Genomic DNA, 15,537 nt, shown 5'->3' on the forward strand with positions numbered 1-15,537 from the left:
AAAACCTCACTATCTATGTGCTCATGTGTGTGCATACACAGAACAGGGAGAATACTGAGGAACTAACAGCTCCAGGAGCAACTCTCAACCGTTGGCTCTCTAGAATTAGTATATAAATACTCTAGTTGCCTTATACTTCAGATTGCCTAATTATGACGTCTGTGTTTTGTATCAGTTTCCAGAGTCCAAGTAGGATTTAGCTCAACTTGTATGCTACGTCAGCTGGCTTAATATTAATAGCACACCTTCCACTGGCTGCTTTCCATGCCTTTTATCATGTCTCCACCTGTGTTATCTGAACTGCTCAAGCAATACTACTGACAAATGAATCCTGGTCTCGGGATCGCTAATGAGGAGAACCCAAATGACAGCCTACCCATTGCAAAGAGCCACCTGAGTGGGGAATGATGATGTTATTATTTTGATAAATTAGAAACATAAAGCTGAAGAACTTTTAGTGTTTGGGGCTTTCCGGGGTGCAGAAGGAATGGATAAGTGAAGGGATCTGGGTGATAGCCTGAGGCAGGGTTAGAAATAGAGCAAGGCAGTGTCTGGCTGAGCCCAAGGATTAGCCCACGGGCAGACCATCAGACTTCAGTGCAGAAAAAACACTTTTGAAACCCAGTAATGGTCTCTAGGCTCATAAATATATTTCCAGCAAAGGAAGGCGTGGTAGCAAATTGCACCTCAGACACATTCCAAAATGTGGGAACATCCAGAGCATAGAACTTCAGCCCTAAAAGGGATCTTACCAGCTCATACCAATTCACCTTTATAACCTGTTTTTCTGACACTTCCAAAAGATTGATTTATAAAATGTCCCCGGAAAAAAATAAATAAATAATGATACTACTAGATTATTACCCATACATTAAAATAAGAAGCCACGAGTTCATACTGATTAAAAAATTGAAAGAATGAATAAATGGTAGGTAATGTATGGTTCTGCTGAAAGCAGAATTCCGACTAATAAATTTAGAATATACAAAATACAATAGTCACTTCAGTAAGGAATCATTTATGGATGCTAGGCAAAAGCGTGATGAGAAATAAAATATTTACATAATTCCAAAGCATCTCCCCACATGATACTAAATACAAAAAGAAAAATAATAATTTACAGTGTAGAAATCTGGCAGATATCACCTTAGCTTCACCAGTAATAAGACCTATGGGCATCATGAGTGTGAGATAAGCATGATGTCACAAGAAGGCACAGCAGAATTTTTGTGGCATTCTTAGCACAAATACATAGTCCTGAGAAAACATCAGACTAAAGCAAGAAGTACTTTACAAATTAACACTCCAGTACTCTGGAGAAATATCAAGGTTATGAAAGACAAAGGTCAATGAAAGAACCTTTCCAGATTAAAGGAAAATAGGAATCCATGACAACAAAATGAATCCTCATCTTACATTAGATCCTGGGTCAGTACAAGAACATTGGTGGGTCAGTTGGCAAAACCAGTCTGTAGATCTAAATATTAATATTATTATCAAGATTAATTTCCTGACTTTAATTATTAATTCTAGTTATATTTTGAAGAATCTAGGTAAAGGGTATAAGGGATTCTTTGTACTAGTTTTACAATTTTTTTTAAATGTGTGTTTATTTTGAGAGAGAGAGAGCATGTGTGTATGCACGTGCAAGCTGGGGGAGGGGCAGAGAGAGAGAGAGAGAGAAGAGAGTGAATCCCAACCAGGCTCTGTCAGCACAGAGCCGGATTCAGGGCTTGAACTCACGAACTGTGAGATCATGACCTGAGCTGAAATCAGGAGTTGAATGCTTAACTGACTGAGCCACCCAGGTGCCCTCAATTCTCTTAAAGTCTAAAATTATTTCAAAATTACAAAAAAAAACCCCAAAAACTTCTAAAATACCACAGGCATATTCACTCAAGGTAATTCATACATTCATTAATCAGAAACATGTCAGCTCCAAATCTCAAAACTAAGGACCAAAGTTTAGAAATCATATATTATATAAATTAAACTTTGATATTAAATCAGAAACTGTTTCATAAAAATATTGTTGTCATTTGCTTTTTAAAAAATGCTTGTTTTATAGGAACACATTGGTGATGAGGACTCACAAAACCAATGTTTCTGTCTCTACCACTTGGGTATATATCATTGGATGTGTCTGTGTCCATTTCTTTCTCTGAAAAAAATAGAGATAATAATCATCTGCCCTCAGAGATCTTGCAAGCAATCATAACAAAGAAAATCAAAGCAATTATAATGAAAACACTCTAAAGCAGCCCTTGCTGTCCTCTGTATACTCAGGTTCAATATTCCATTCTGAATTGAATATGTAAAAAAAAAAAAAGTATTTTCCTCTAAAAGTGAATTATTTTGAAATATGATTACATTTTTCAACAGGTTTCTTTTTATTGAAATTGGATTTTTTTAAACCCCAAACCTTTTCAGTTCTCAAGAGGCTGCCTTTTAATTATATCATCCCCTGATCTGGAGTCTTTCTTATTATTTGTTTAAATGTTATTGTTTGGACTTGAATTGATCGCTTCTGTTCAATTTCAGGGTGAGCATTTGCTGCAACACAGGGTGAATTTTTACTTCTATTGCCTTGAGGACATTCATTGGAAACATCATGTTGCACTTGATGGAGACTCTCCTGATGAAAAGGTTCACAAAAAAAGAACAAATTAATTTTTGGTAACAATCAGTGGTACCATCCAATGCATTTTCCCATTTCCTTTACTTTTCATTCTCTTTCTTATTGTGCTCTAGCTTCCTGATTCTCTTCATGGAGAAAATACACTGTAATTTATTTCAAAAGAACTCCTATGGCTGCCTCCTGGTCTTAATTAAAACAGGGACCATAGTTTATCTGGACTCCTAATCTAGCTATGAATGCTCAACAAAGAGTCTCAGAACCAGAGCTCAAACCACAGAAAAAAAATCAATCAAGAGGACTCTATCTGTCCTGTTGCTAAAGAGAAATGGGACCCTCTGACTCTGAGGAGACAATCCGCTATTCCAGTCAACTGCCTTTTCCTTTTTCTTTTTCTTCTCCAATTTTCTTTTCTTGGCTTTTAAATTATATATTTACGTGTAACATATAATTTTAATTTTATATGCACACACACTAATTTGAGATTTGTTTTTTTTGTTGTGTTGTGTCATTTCGGCACAAAAGGTGTATTATAAATCCACTTGGAATGGCTAAATTATTTGTGAGTTTATTGTACAACAACTTTTCACTGCTCTTAGTCTTATTTAGCACCTAGGGGACTTCCTTTATAGTGCATGGAGATTGTAGAAATAAAATGCAGTGTTGTTATGACATTGTTCAGCATTGAATACATCAAGAACAGCCAAGCTGACCTGAAATGGCCAATTTGCCCGGCTCAGTTTGTCAGAGTGTTTTTGCAGGTTGCAAATTATCCGTTCAACTCAGAAAGAGTGTTTTCTCTCACAAATACGTGTTTGGTATCCCTATGCATTATTAACCAAATGCCAAGTATTATTCCCCCTAAATTTTAGCTGCAAGACAATCAAATGACCTATGTTTTTGAAGAGTTTTTGATAAAAGGAAGCGACTATGAATGAAGAATATAAAGTCTAGCCTCTTTTTTTAATGAGTATAATTTATTGTCAGATTGGCTTACATACAACATCCAGTGCTCATCCCAACAAGGGCCCTCCTCAATGCCCATTACCCATTTTCCCTCTCCCCCAGGCCCCATCCAGCCTCTGTATTTCATAGTCTCTTGTGGTTTTCCTCCCTCCATCTCTGTTTGTATCTATTTTTCCCCTTCCCTTCCTGCATGGTGTTCTGTTCAGTTTCTCAGGATCCACATATGAGTGGAAACATAGAATGTCTGTCCTTCTCTGACTGACTTCTTTCATTCAGCATAATACCTTCTAGTTCTCTACACGTTGCTGCAAATGGCAGGATTTCATTCTTTCTCTCTGCCAAATAGTATTCCATTGAATATATAAACCACATCTTTTTTTTTTTTTTTTTTTTTTTTTTTTTTTTTTTTTATAAACCACATCTTTATCCATTCATCAGTTGATGGACATTTAGATTCTTTCCATAATTTGGCTATTGTTGAAAGTGCTGCTATAAACATCGGGGTACAAGGGCCCCTGTGCATCAGCACTCCTGTATCCCTTGGGTAGATTCCTAGTATTGCTATTGCTGGGTCACAGGGTAGGTCTATTTTTAATTTTTTGAGGAACCTCCACACTGTTTTCCAGAATGGCTGCAACAGTCTGCATTCCCACCAGCAGTGCAAGAGGGTTTCCATTTCTCCACATCCTTGCCAGCATCTGTAGTTTCCTAATTTGTTCCTTTTAGCCACTCTGACTGGTGTGATAGCCTCTTACTATAACAAAGGGAGCACGTTATCATCTCCAGTGCACCCAAGCAGCTCTTAAATTATAATCCTCAAGAGAAACGATCACTATTCCACATACACTACCCAGTGTCTACATAAAAGAATGTCTATGACTAAATGACACAGTAGAAATAGCGCTGGTTACCTGGAAATTCAGCTTATAATTAAAGACTTGTCTTTATTTTGTTTTCCCTGAAGAGCTAAAACCATCTTCAAAATACAGTAAGGGCCACTCTAAAATGCATATTGCGGGGCGCCTGGGTGGCGCAGTCGGTTAAGCGTCCGACTTCAGCCAGGTCACGATCTCGCGGTCTGTGAGTTCGAGCCCCGCATCAGGCTCTGGGCTGATGGCTCGGAGCCTGTTTCCGATTCTGTGTCTCCCTCTCTCTCTGCCCCTCCCCCGTTCATGCTCTGTCTCTCTCTGTCCCAAAAATAAAAAATAAAAATAAAAAAAAAAGTTGAAAAAAAATTTAAAATAAAATAAAATAAAATGCATGTTGCTGGAGAACGTTTATGTATCTGAATGAACACTGTCGTGAAAACACCCCAGGTGAGGTAGGAGAAATGGTGAAGAAGAATCACAAGAAAAGGAGGAGATGAACATGGAGATTCCAAAAATATGTCCAAGTAAAGCTATCAGTGGCTTCTCAAGTTTCCCTCAGGCCAAAGTTCCTTCATTTCTCAAATGGAGAAATGGAATAGTTTCTCTTTGACTTATAAATATTCTGAGGATGCAGGTTATCTGTGTAATGGCTCCCATTAAGATTCTTTCAATATTTCTTTCTGCTTGATTTTCATATCAGTGTGCCAACAGTACTACAGAAAGCTTCACAAAATTAAAATATTGTTACAGCTAGATGTTACAGGTATTACATTATAATTCATGATAAAAGGTTATTCATTAGTTCAAGTTTCTGTTAGCATAATCTTTCTGCCTTCATGACTAAGAAGTAACAATGTTTTTTGCTTTTCTAATAGTGAGTTAATTGTTCGTTTTCCTAATAGTAGCCCTTAAAAAAATGTAAAGAGTAGAGTGACAATATTGCTGCCTCCCTAGTTAAATAGAATAAGGACGGGGCGCCTGGGTGGCTCAGTCGGTTGAGCGTCCGACTTTGGCTCAGGTCATGATCTCGCCATTTGTGGGTTTGAGCCCCCCATCAGGCTCTGTGCTGACAGCTCGGAGGCTGGAGCCTGCTTTGAATTCTGTGTCTCCCTCTCTCTCTCTGCACCTGCCCCCCCTCACACTCTGTCTCTGTCTCCTTCCAAAATAAATAAATGTTAAAAAAATTTTTAGTAGAATAAGGACAGAATGGTGTGCTTAGTAGAATAAGGACAGAAATTTTAGTAGAATAAGGACAGAATGGCTACAAAGTTAGGGAAACTGGCTTCCAGATCCATCTTCTGTGTGCATATATGTTATTAATAAAGCAATTTCTTCTTACTGAACTTGTTTCTTAGCTGTAAGGTGGCGAAAATAATAATTAAACCTATCTCTAAGGATGTTGTGAAACTCAAATAGGATAGTATATGTGATCATACGTGTATACATTATTTAAGTGCAGGTTTTATCACCATAATCATCTTCAAATTTTTAAGACTTTGCCTATGAGGATATATGACCAGTACCCACCCATCCACTCCAAAAATACCAAAGGCTCTGAGGTTTTCTATTATTCTTCAGATATTTGCTTGCAATCCATGATACCAGTATAGATCTTTAAATATCCACGTATTATATTAACATTAAAAGCCATTAAAAAGAAGGAAAATACTATAACGTAGAGATGTCATTGGATATTGAAAGTTTAGGAAACCAAAGGTAACACTTTAATGGAACCTGATGATTTCTGTCTCCTCCTTCTCCTCAGGCATCTTTATGGTAAAATAATCTGGCATATAAGTAAATCCCACCGGCTCACAACTTTGTAAGGTGCTGAAGAGGATGAAGCTCCTTATCCCTGGAAGACCAGTGTGTTTTTTTACGGAATGTCTAAAGGTGTGGACCTGGGGAAAATTTAAAAGGGCTGTGGGAGAAGATGGGACTGAGTGGGCCCTGGGGTCTAGAGAGAGAAAGTTATATAGGACACTCGTTTCAACAGCTAAGTCTGGAAGAGCTTCTGCATAATCTAAGGGAGCAAGTAATTTAGATTGAACTTCCACATAATCTCCACACTGTACTTTTCTGAGATTTCCCTAACCATCCAATGGAGGTTCTTCTGTAACTGGTCTGAGAAGGACAGAGGTCCAGGGAGGCCTGGAGAAGAGACAGACCTTACCTGTCTCTAATTTTCTCCAGAAAAGCAGTAACCACAAATGTGTCCACCCACACTCCTTGTGAGTTTCACTAGACAGAAGCACCACCAACCACGTGTGATCTGCCCCCCTCATATTTTAAACTTGATCTTGAACCGTTCTCCTCTTGACCTACTGCGTTCTAGACATACCAATCTCCTGTTCCTTCTTGAAAAAACGAGATCCTTCCCATCTCGGAACTTCTGTGTTTTCTGTTTTCTCAGTCCCAAACACTCTCTTTCACTATTCTTTACATAGTCTGTTTCTCCTCATTCACGAATTCTAAACAGATACATAGGCAGACTAGAGTGAGATCAGTAGTAGCCCCATGATTAACACCACGTGGTATAAAATAAAGTTGGCATTAACACTGACAAGAAAGGATGGACCTGTAAATAAGTGGTAGTAGGATATTTAGCCATAGAATTTGGAGAAAAATATTAGTTTCTAAAAATAAGTTCAGATGAATTAATACCAATATCCGAAATACACGCATTAGAGAACGGAAAAATATATTTTTAAACTTAGAATCTTCTGAAACCAATACAAATCCTAAAATCCTTAATTACTCTATAAAAATTAAAATCCTTTTACAAAAAAAGCATATAAGTTAAAATGTCAGTGGCAGACCTGGAGAAAATATTTGTAATATAGAATTCAACAACCTTTCTTAATGTTCCCCTCAGCTTCTTCCTGATTCTAGGCCCTGACCTACTTGTTTTAGAGCATTTTGTTTAGAAAGCTTGTAAGTGCTTTCTGTGCCCCTTTGAGATATATGTAAATATTTTTTTTCCAGTATTTTTTTATGGTGGTAAAATACACATAACATCAAATTTGCCATCTTTACTATTTTAAGTGTACGATGAAGTGCTATTAAATATATTCATGATGTTGTGCAACCATCATCACCATCATATCCAACCCTTTTAATCTTGTGAAGATGAAACTCTGCACCCCAGACACTGACAACCACCATTCTACTTTCTTCTCTAGGATTTTGACTACGCTGAGTACCTCACATAAGTGGGAACGTCCAGAATTTGTCTTTTTGTGACTCACTTGTACTTAGCATAATGTCATCAGGTTTTATCCATGTTACAACATATGTCAGAGTGTCCTTACTTTTTAAAGCTGAATAAAATTCCATTGTATGTATGTACACATTTTGCTTATCCTTTCAACTCTTGATGGACACTTGGGCTGCTTCCACACTTTCGCCATTGTGAATAATGCTGCTGTGAACATGAGTGTGCAAATATCTCTTTGAGAACCTGATTTCAATTCTTTTGGGTATATACCCAGAAGTGGGATTTTGAACCAGATGTAATTCTATTTTTAACTTTTTGAGGCACCACCATACTGCCTCTCCCTGAGAATACATGGTCACTTTCTCACTTTCCCCATATATGCAACTGGTTTTGAATGTTCCAGTCTTTAATGTCTGGCTCCCCAAATGGGGGACAGGTAAAGATGATGAGGAAGAAGGGCACTGGCCCTTTAAATCTCCCAGAAGTTCAGTTGGGGTGGGGCGGGGGTGGGGGAGCGGGTCATAATGATGGCTGAAATGCAACAATGGCCTCAGCTTTTTTTTGTCTGTACCTTTGTAACTGGAAGCCGCAGCCCACAATTAAAGGATAGATCCAACTATTTGGAGAATAGGGTGCATTTTGTACATTCTGGTTCCCACAAGCTGTGTGTATGGAGTGGGTGCATAGCTGTGTGCCATGAGTAGGGCTAGGGCTAGGTAGCTGCTGCAGTGATAAGAGATGGGATTAAGCAAAATAAACCTTGATTTACCAATCATATCTTCCCGTAGAAGTGTCAAGCAATCAGTAGGCTCTAAATTTCTGAAGTAGTTACACAGATAGATTGTGCCAGTGCAGTTATTGTCTAGCTGGTGAGATAGATGCCTGGTGCTTCCTACTCTGCCATCTTCCTATAATCTTCTCTGTAAAAATTTTAAAACATCTCTTGACAGCTTTATGACCCAAGAATACCTTTCTCAAGGACCCAGGAGCTACTTCTTGGAAATGCAATCTTCAAATGAGACAGAACCCCACGTGTATCTCCAGTTTCTTTGGGAAGGTATGAGTCTCCCTCCTGTCAGAGCTCTATGAGAAAGTTTACTTTCTCCTGGGTAAAGCTAGTTTGTAAACACAGATGACCTGCGTTCTCTGTCTCACCCCCATACTTAGAACTTCCCTGCCCTTCAATTCCAGAGTTGAGTTCATTCGGAGTTCTGGCCTCTACCCTATTGAAATGGCCTTGAATAAAGTCTTCCTTGTGTGTTTATTTTTTCTGGTGCAATTTTTGCTTTGACACCAGAAAATGTAAAGAGCTAGCACAGGTCAGGGGAAAAAGAAAAAAAGATAGCCAAGTTTTCAGTGGTGAAATAAATAATATATTCACATAAGAAAAATCTAAAATGGTCAATAAACATATGAAATAATTCTTTAACAAATTTTTATATAAAAAAACAAATATAACAATAATAAAATGTCAAACTTTAGCCAGTATCCACGCTTGGCAAGGGCATAAACAGAGGGAAATTCTCATAAATTACTTGTAGGAGTAGATTCTTAGTGTATATGTGTGTGTTTTAGCATCCAACAGCATGATAAATGGTTCTCCACCCCTTCACTTTCAATCTTCAGGTATCCTCAGGTCTAAAATGAGTCTCTTGTAGATAGCATGTAGATGGTTCTTGTTTTTTGTTTTTGTTTTTAATCTATTCTGATACCCTGTCTTTTGATTGGGCCATTTAGTTCATTTACATTCAGAGTGATTATTGAAAGATACAAACTTAGTTTCACTGTGTTATCTGTAGGTTTTGTGTTTGTGGCAATGTCTCTGGTCCTTTGTAGTCTTTGCTGCTTTCCACTCACAGAGCAGAAGGAAGCAGAGGATCTCCTGCAGGGCTGGTTTAGTGGTCATGAACTCCTTTAGCTTCAGTTTGTCTGGGAAAGACTTTATCTCTCCTTCTATTCTGAATGACACCCTTGTGGGGTAAAGGACTCTTGGCTGCATATTTTTCCTATTCAGCACATTGAATATTTCCTGCCAGTCTCTTCTGGCCTGTAAAGTTTCAGTGGACAGGTCTGCTACTACCCTTATGTGTCTACCCTTGTAAGTCAAGACCTGTTTGTCCCTAGATGCTCTCAGAATTCTCTCTTGATCTTTGTATTTTGCCAGTTTCACTATGATATGTCATGGTGTTTACCTGTTTTTGTTGATTTTGAAAGGTGTTCTGTATGCCTCTTGGACTTGGATGTCTCTTTCCTTCCCCAGATTAGGAAAGCTCTCAGCTATAATTTGTTCAAATAAACCTTCTGGCTCATTCTCTCTTCTTTTTCTGGAATGCCTATGATATTGATATTATTTCATTTCATTGAATCACTTAGGTCTCTAATTCTCCCCTCGAGATCTAGTAATTTCCTTTCCCTCTTTTTTTCTTTTTCAGCTTCATCATTTTCCATAATTTTATCTTCTATTTCACCTATTCTCTCCTCTGCTTCTTCCATCCTTGCTGTCGCTTCACCTAGTTTATTTTACACCTATTTACAACATTTCTTAATTCATCATGACTATTTCTTAGGTCTTTGATCTCCACAGCAATAGAGTCTTTGCTGTCTTCTATACTTTTTTCAAATCCAGCTATTAGTCTTAAGATTGTTATTCTAAATTGTTCATATATATTGTTTATATCTGTTTTGAACAATTCTGTGGCTGTCATTTCTTCCTGGAATTTCTTTTGAAGAGAATTCTTCCATTTTGTCATTTTGGCCCGGTTTGTGTCTTTTATGTGTTTTAATAGCTTGCTATGTATCCTGCACCTTTGAGAACTACTATATTAAAAAGAGGTCATACACTGTTCAGGACCTGGCACTTCAGGAAGTGTTTTTGGAGTGTGTTGCATGCACTCTGTTTTTGCATATTTGGCCGCTCTCTCCCACTGGTCAGTCCTCTGCAAAGCTCCTCCTTACTCGTAGTGGTGGATTGTTTGTACCTTCCACCAGGTGTGATTTGATTTGTTCATTGAAATAACCACAGAAAAAAAGAAAGGGGGGAGGGAACATTATCCCATACAGAGAGAAAGATGAAAGGGGTGAAAAAAAAAAGACCAGACAGAGAATCAAAGAAACTATAAGGCTTAAGCCAGAGAGAGAGAGAGAGAGAGAGAGAGAGAGAGAAATAAAGAAGAAAGATACAGAAAAGGTGTTAAAAGAATAAAAATCCATGATTAAACAAACAACCAGACAGAGAAAAATATATATATATATGACATATATATATATATATAAATTTATATATAGATAAATAGATATAGCCTTATATGTAGATATCTATATAAACATTGATATATAGATATTTATATATATATATACATATATATTTATATATATGTATATATATATACAGTGTGTGTGTATATAGATATATAGATACAGATATAGAAATACAATAAGAATTGATCAAAAATCAAATCAGAAACTATGAGCCTGATTCCAAAGGTTGGGGGGAAGAGGAGGGTAGAAAGAAACAGAAGGGAAAAGAGAACAGAAGGGAAGAAAATAAAAAGCAAAAACAAATAATATAAACATACAAAACCTCAGACAGTTGTCTGTTGGTGCCTGGGACCGGTGGCTCTGCTGGTCTGGAGGAGGCGAGGCCATCTGGCTTGCTCAGTGTAAATGACCAGGAACAGACGGGCAGGGTTTGGTGTAAGTGGGTCCCACCTCCACTGGGGGCTGCTGTTCTGTTCTCTGAAACCCCACCGTGTTGGTGTTGGGGAGAAAAATGGTGACACTCCAATTTCTTTTCCCCAGACTTGGTGTTTCAAACCAGCTGTTCAGGCAGTCCTCACAGAGTAGTGCAGGTGGTCAGCTTGCCCTGCTCCACTGTCTCCCTCACCACCTAGGCCCTTGGCTGGGATGCAAAATGCACCATATAAAGGATCCCACACCACACAAACCCAGTTCTGGGGTAGCACCACTCCACCCAGTTGCCAAGGGGCCTTTGGCTGGCACCTGCAGGGTCTTTTGTCCTTGGGGGCAATATACCCTCTTCACACAGTACTCAAGGGAGGGGGTCTATTCTCTCCCTATGCACCTCCAAGATAACTACCCAGCCCTGGAGCTAGTGCACATACTTGGCCAGCTTTGGTCTGGACAAAGTCTCGCAACCCTGAAAACAATCCTTAGCTATTGAGGCTGTTTGCAAAGTAGCGACTGGCTCCCTCTGTATTTCTCATCCCCAGTCTGTGGTCCGGAGAGGTTTTTCTCTTGTCCAAATACATCTGAAGGTATCCTCATGTCTAAAATGAGTCTCTTGTACATCGCAAATAGATGGAAAACCCAATAGACTCCACCAAAAGTCTGCTAGAACTGATATATAAATTCAGCAAAGTCACAGGATACAAAATTAGTATACAGAAATCAGTTGCATTCTTATATACTAATAATGAAGCAACAGAAAGACAAATAAACAAACTGATCCCATTCATAATTGCACCAAGAATCATAAAATACCTAGGAATAAACCTAACCAAAGATGTACAAGATCTGTATGCTGAAAACTATAGAAAGCTTATGAAGGAAATTGAAGAAGATACAAAGAATTGGAAAAACCTTCCGTGCCCATGGATTGGAAGAATAAATATTGTTGAAATGTCAATACTACCCAAAGCAATCTACACATTCCATACCATCCCAATCAAAATTGCACCAGCATTATTCTCAAAGCTAGAACAAGCAATCCTAAAATCTGTATGGAACCACGAAAGGCCCCGAATGGCCAAAGTAACTTTGAAGAAGAAGACCAAAGCAGGAGGCATCACAGTCCCAGACTTTAGCCTCTACTACAAAGCTGTAATTATCAAGACAGCATGGTTTTGGCACAAAAACAGACACATAGACCAATGGAATAGAATAGAGACTCCAGAATTGGACCCTCAAATGTATGGCCAACTAATCTTTGACAAAGCAGGAAAGAATATCCAATGGAAAAAAAGACGGTTTCTTTAACAAATGGTGCTGGGAGAACTGGACAGCAACATGCAGAAGAATGAAACTAAACCACTTTCTTACACCATTCACAAAGATAAACTCAAAATGGATAAAGGACCTGAATTTGAGACAGGAAACAATCAAAACGCTAGAGGAGAAAGTAGGAAAAAACCCCTCTGACCTCAGCGGCAGCAATTTCTTACTTGACACATCTCCAAAGGCAAGGGAATTAAAAGCAAAAAATGAACTATTGGGAACTAATGAAGATAAAAAGCTTCTGCACTGCAAATGAAACAATCAACAAAACTAAAAGGCAACCGATGGAGTGGGAAAAGATATTTGCAAATGGCATATCGGACAAAGGGCTAGTATAAAATCTATAAATCTATAAAGAACTCACCAAACTCCACACCCAAAAAACAAATAATCCAGTGAAGAAATGGGCAGAAGACATGAATAGACACTTCTCTAAAGAAGACATCCAGATGGCCAACAGGCACATGAGAAGATGCTCAACGTCACTCCTCATCAGGGAAATACAAATCAAAACCACATTCAGATATCACCTCACGCCAGTCAGAGTGGCTAAAATGAACAACTCAGGGGACTATAGATGCTGGAGAGGATGTGGAGAAACCGGAACCCTCTTGCACTGTTGGTGAGAATGCAAACTGGTGCAGCCACTCTGGAAAACAGTGTGGAGGTTCCTCAAAAAATTAAAAATAGATCTACCCTATGACCCAGCAATAGCACTGCTAGGAATTTACCCAAGGGATACAGGAGTGCTGATTCATAGGGGCACTTGTACCCCAATGTTTATAGCAGCACTTTCAACAATAGCCAAATTATGGAAAGAGCCTAAATGTCCATCAACTGACGAATGGATAAAGAAGATGTGGGTTATATATATAATGGAATACTACTTGGCAATGAGAAAGAATGAAATCTGGCCATTTGTAGCAACATGGATGGAACTGGAGAGTGTTATGCTAGGTGAAATAAGTCAGACAGAGAAAGACAGATACCATATGTTTTCACTTATATGTAGGTCCTGAGAAACTCAACAGAAGACCAGAGGGGAGGATAAGGGGGGGAAAAGTTACAGAGAGGGAAGCAGGCAAACCATAAGAGACTCTTAAATCCTGAGAATAAACTGAGGGTTGATGGGGGGTGGGAGGGAGGGGAGGGTGGGTGATGGGTATTGAAGAGGGCACCTGTTGGGATGAGCACTGGGTGTTGTATGGAAACTAATTTGACAATAAATTACATTAAAAAAAACCCAACAAATACAGTACCACACTTCCACAGCTTCTCTTTTTCCTCCTTTTGTCTCTGTACCACAGGGGTTCCTCCCCGTTGCCACCCCTCCCCATGTCTATACCGCCCATTTTCTCTCCCAATTCGCATATATGCACCCAGCTGTCCCACCAAGCTGTCTCTTTCCACCTGCGGAGATTTTTCTGGCACTCTGCAGCCTGTATTCTTGGTATTCCAAGTGTTCTGACCTCAATATAGCTGTGTTTGAGGGACAAGGGAAATTCTAGTCCCCCTAATTCTCTTCTGTCTTTACTTCTTTTGTTATATGTGTGTTTTTAAAGACTGGTTAGTATCCATTGAAATTTAAAATGGGCATGGCTTTTTGTCCCAGGAAATAGAATTTCTAGTTATTTATCATAAAGCATTTCTTGCTAATTAACTATTTAAAAGAATAATAAAAATAATTAAATTTTTAATGAGTAGTTACTTAGATTTTAATGATGAAAATTAAGTTTCAGAAGGAAAGTCTTTCCTAAATGGAGAAATGCCTAAACAGAAATGTAGTACACAAAATGTTAAACGTGGTAGATTTAAGGAATTAATTTTTATTATATTCTTTGTATATATTTTTATTTTTTCCTTAATTTCTCCTACAGTCAAAAACATTAATAAATCTAGCAAAAGTATACCATTAAAAATTGCTGATAGTATTGTCTTATATCAAAATGTAAACCCTCACTTTGGTACAGACCGTTTACCATTACTCTACAGTAACCTCCCAGAAATGAATGGTTTCTCTGAGTGATTTAACATCTTAAATGTGACACTTGAAACACAAGATGTCCCATCCACTTTCTTTACCTCACGTCTGGGGCAACAAAGAGACAAAGAGGAAGAACGTACCTTCAAAATAGTGTTCAACCTTATTTTTGCATCAGGATCATTGCTTAAAAAGATTCCCCAATCTCACCTTTGCTTCTTCTCCTTTTGAAGGCCTGTTGTTGCTGGCTGGGAAGCTGCCCACCAGCACGTACAAGCTCAGCATTCAGAAATAAGTAGCATCTTTCTAAATATTGCAGGTACATCTGATGAAGGGTGGGTGTTTGTTTCATCTTTGACTTTAATCTGCTTCTCTCTCCTGAGGCGTAGGGATGCCTGCAGCCTGGAAAGCACAAGGCACATGGTGGACACCCTGATAAATATTAAATGATGATGATGGTAATGACAGAGCAGCACCCCGTCTTTGCAGCTGTGTAATTCCTCCCTTACATTGTGTGCCTCCTCAGACAGCTGTCACATCCTTGCTTTCAGAGGCAGAGATTCCTTGCCAAATTAAAGCTTGAGAGGAACACATTACATCCTCATGTCATTGTGGAAGTGTGAGATGTGAATGCCTATAGCCATCCACGTCACTCAGAGACACATCTATTTGATAAATACTGTCTCAAGAGCCAATTCAGATCGACTAGCTGGCCAATTCAATCAATCGTACAGATACCTGATGCAGAGAGTTTATATGATGCCCAAACTGCTGGCCAATCCCAGGGGGGGAAAAAGCCCAGCCCATCTGAGACTTTTCAGGACATTTTAGTTACTAGTATTAATTTAATAATCAT

General features: G+C 38.6%; 1 long non-coding RNA gene across 4 annotated transcripts in view; it reads left to right on the forward strand.

The window, feature by feature from the left end:
- The first annotated feature begins 239 nt into the window (after positions 1 to 239).
- LOC122198626 overlaps positions 240 to 15,537 on the forward strand; it is a 36,334-nt gene continuing 21,036 nt past the window's right edge. For 2 of the 4 annotated variants that reach the window (XR_006193063.1, XR_006193064.1), the window contains exons 1-4: positions 240 to 397; positions 2,542 to 2,646; positions 6,236 to 6,363; positions 8,638 to 8,744. This is a non-coding gene — a long non-coding RNA (uncharacterized LOC122198626). Of the gene's footprint in view, positions 398 to 1,277; positions 1,429 to 2,068; positions 2,124 to 2,541; positions 2,647 to 6,235; positions 6,364 to 8,637; positions 8,745 to 15,537 lie in introns of those variants that run through there. The other 2 variants (XR_006193065.1, XR_006193066.1) reach the window with 2 other exon arrangements.

The sequence above is a fragment of the Panthera leo genome, chromosome C2 (genome assembly GCF_018350215.1).
Source record: "Panthera leo isolate Ple1 chromosome C2, P.leo_Ple1_pat1.1, whole genome shotgun sequence".
NCBI classification, from domain to species: domain Eukaryota; kingdom Metazoa; phylum Chordata; class Mammalia; order Carnivora; family Felidae; genus Panthera; species Panthera leo.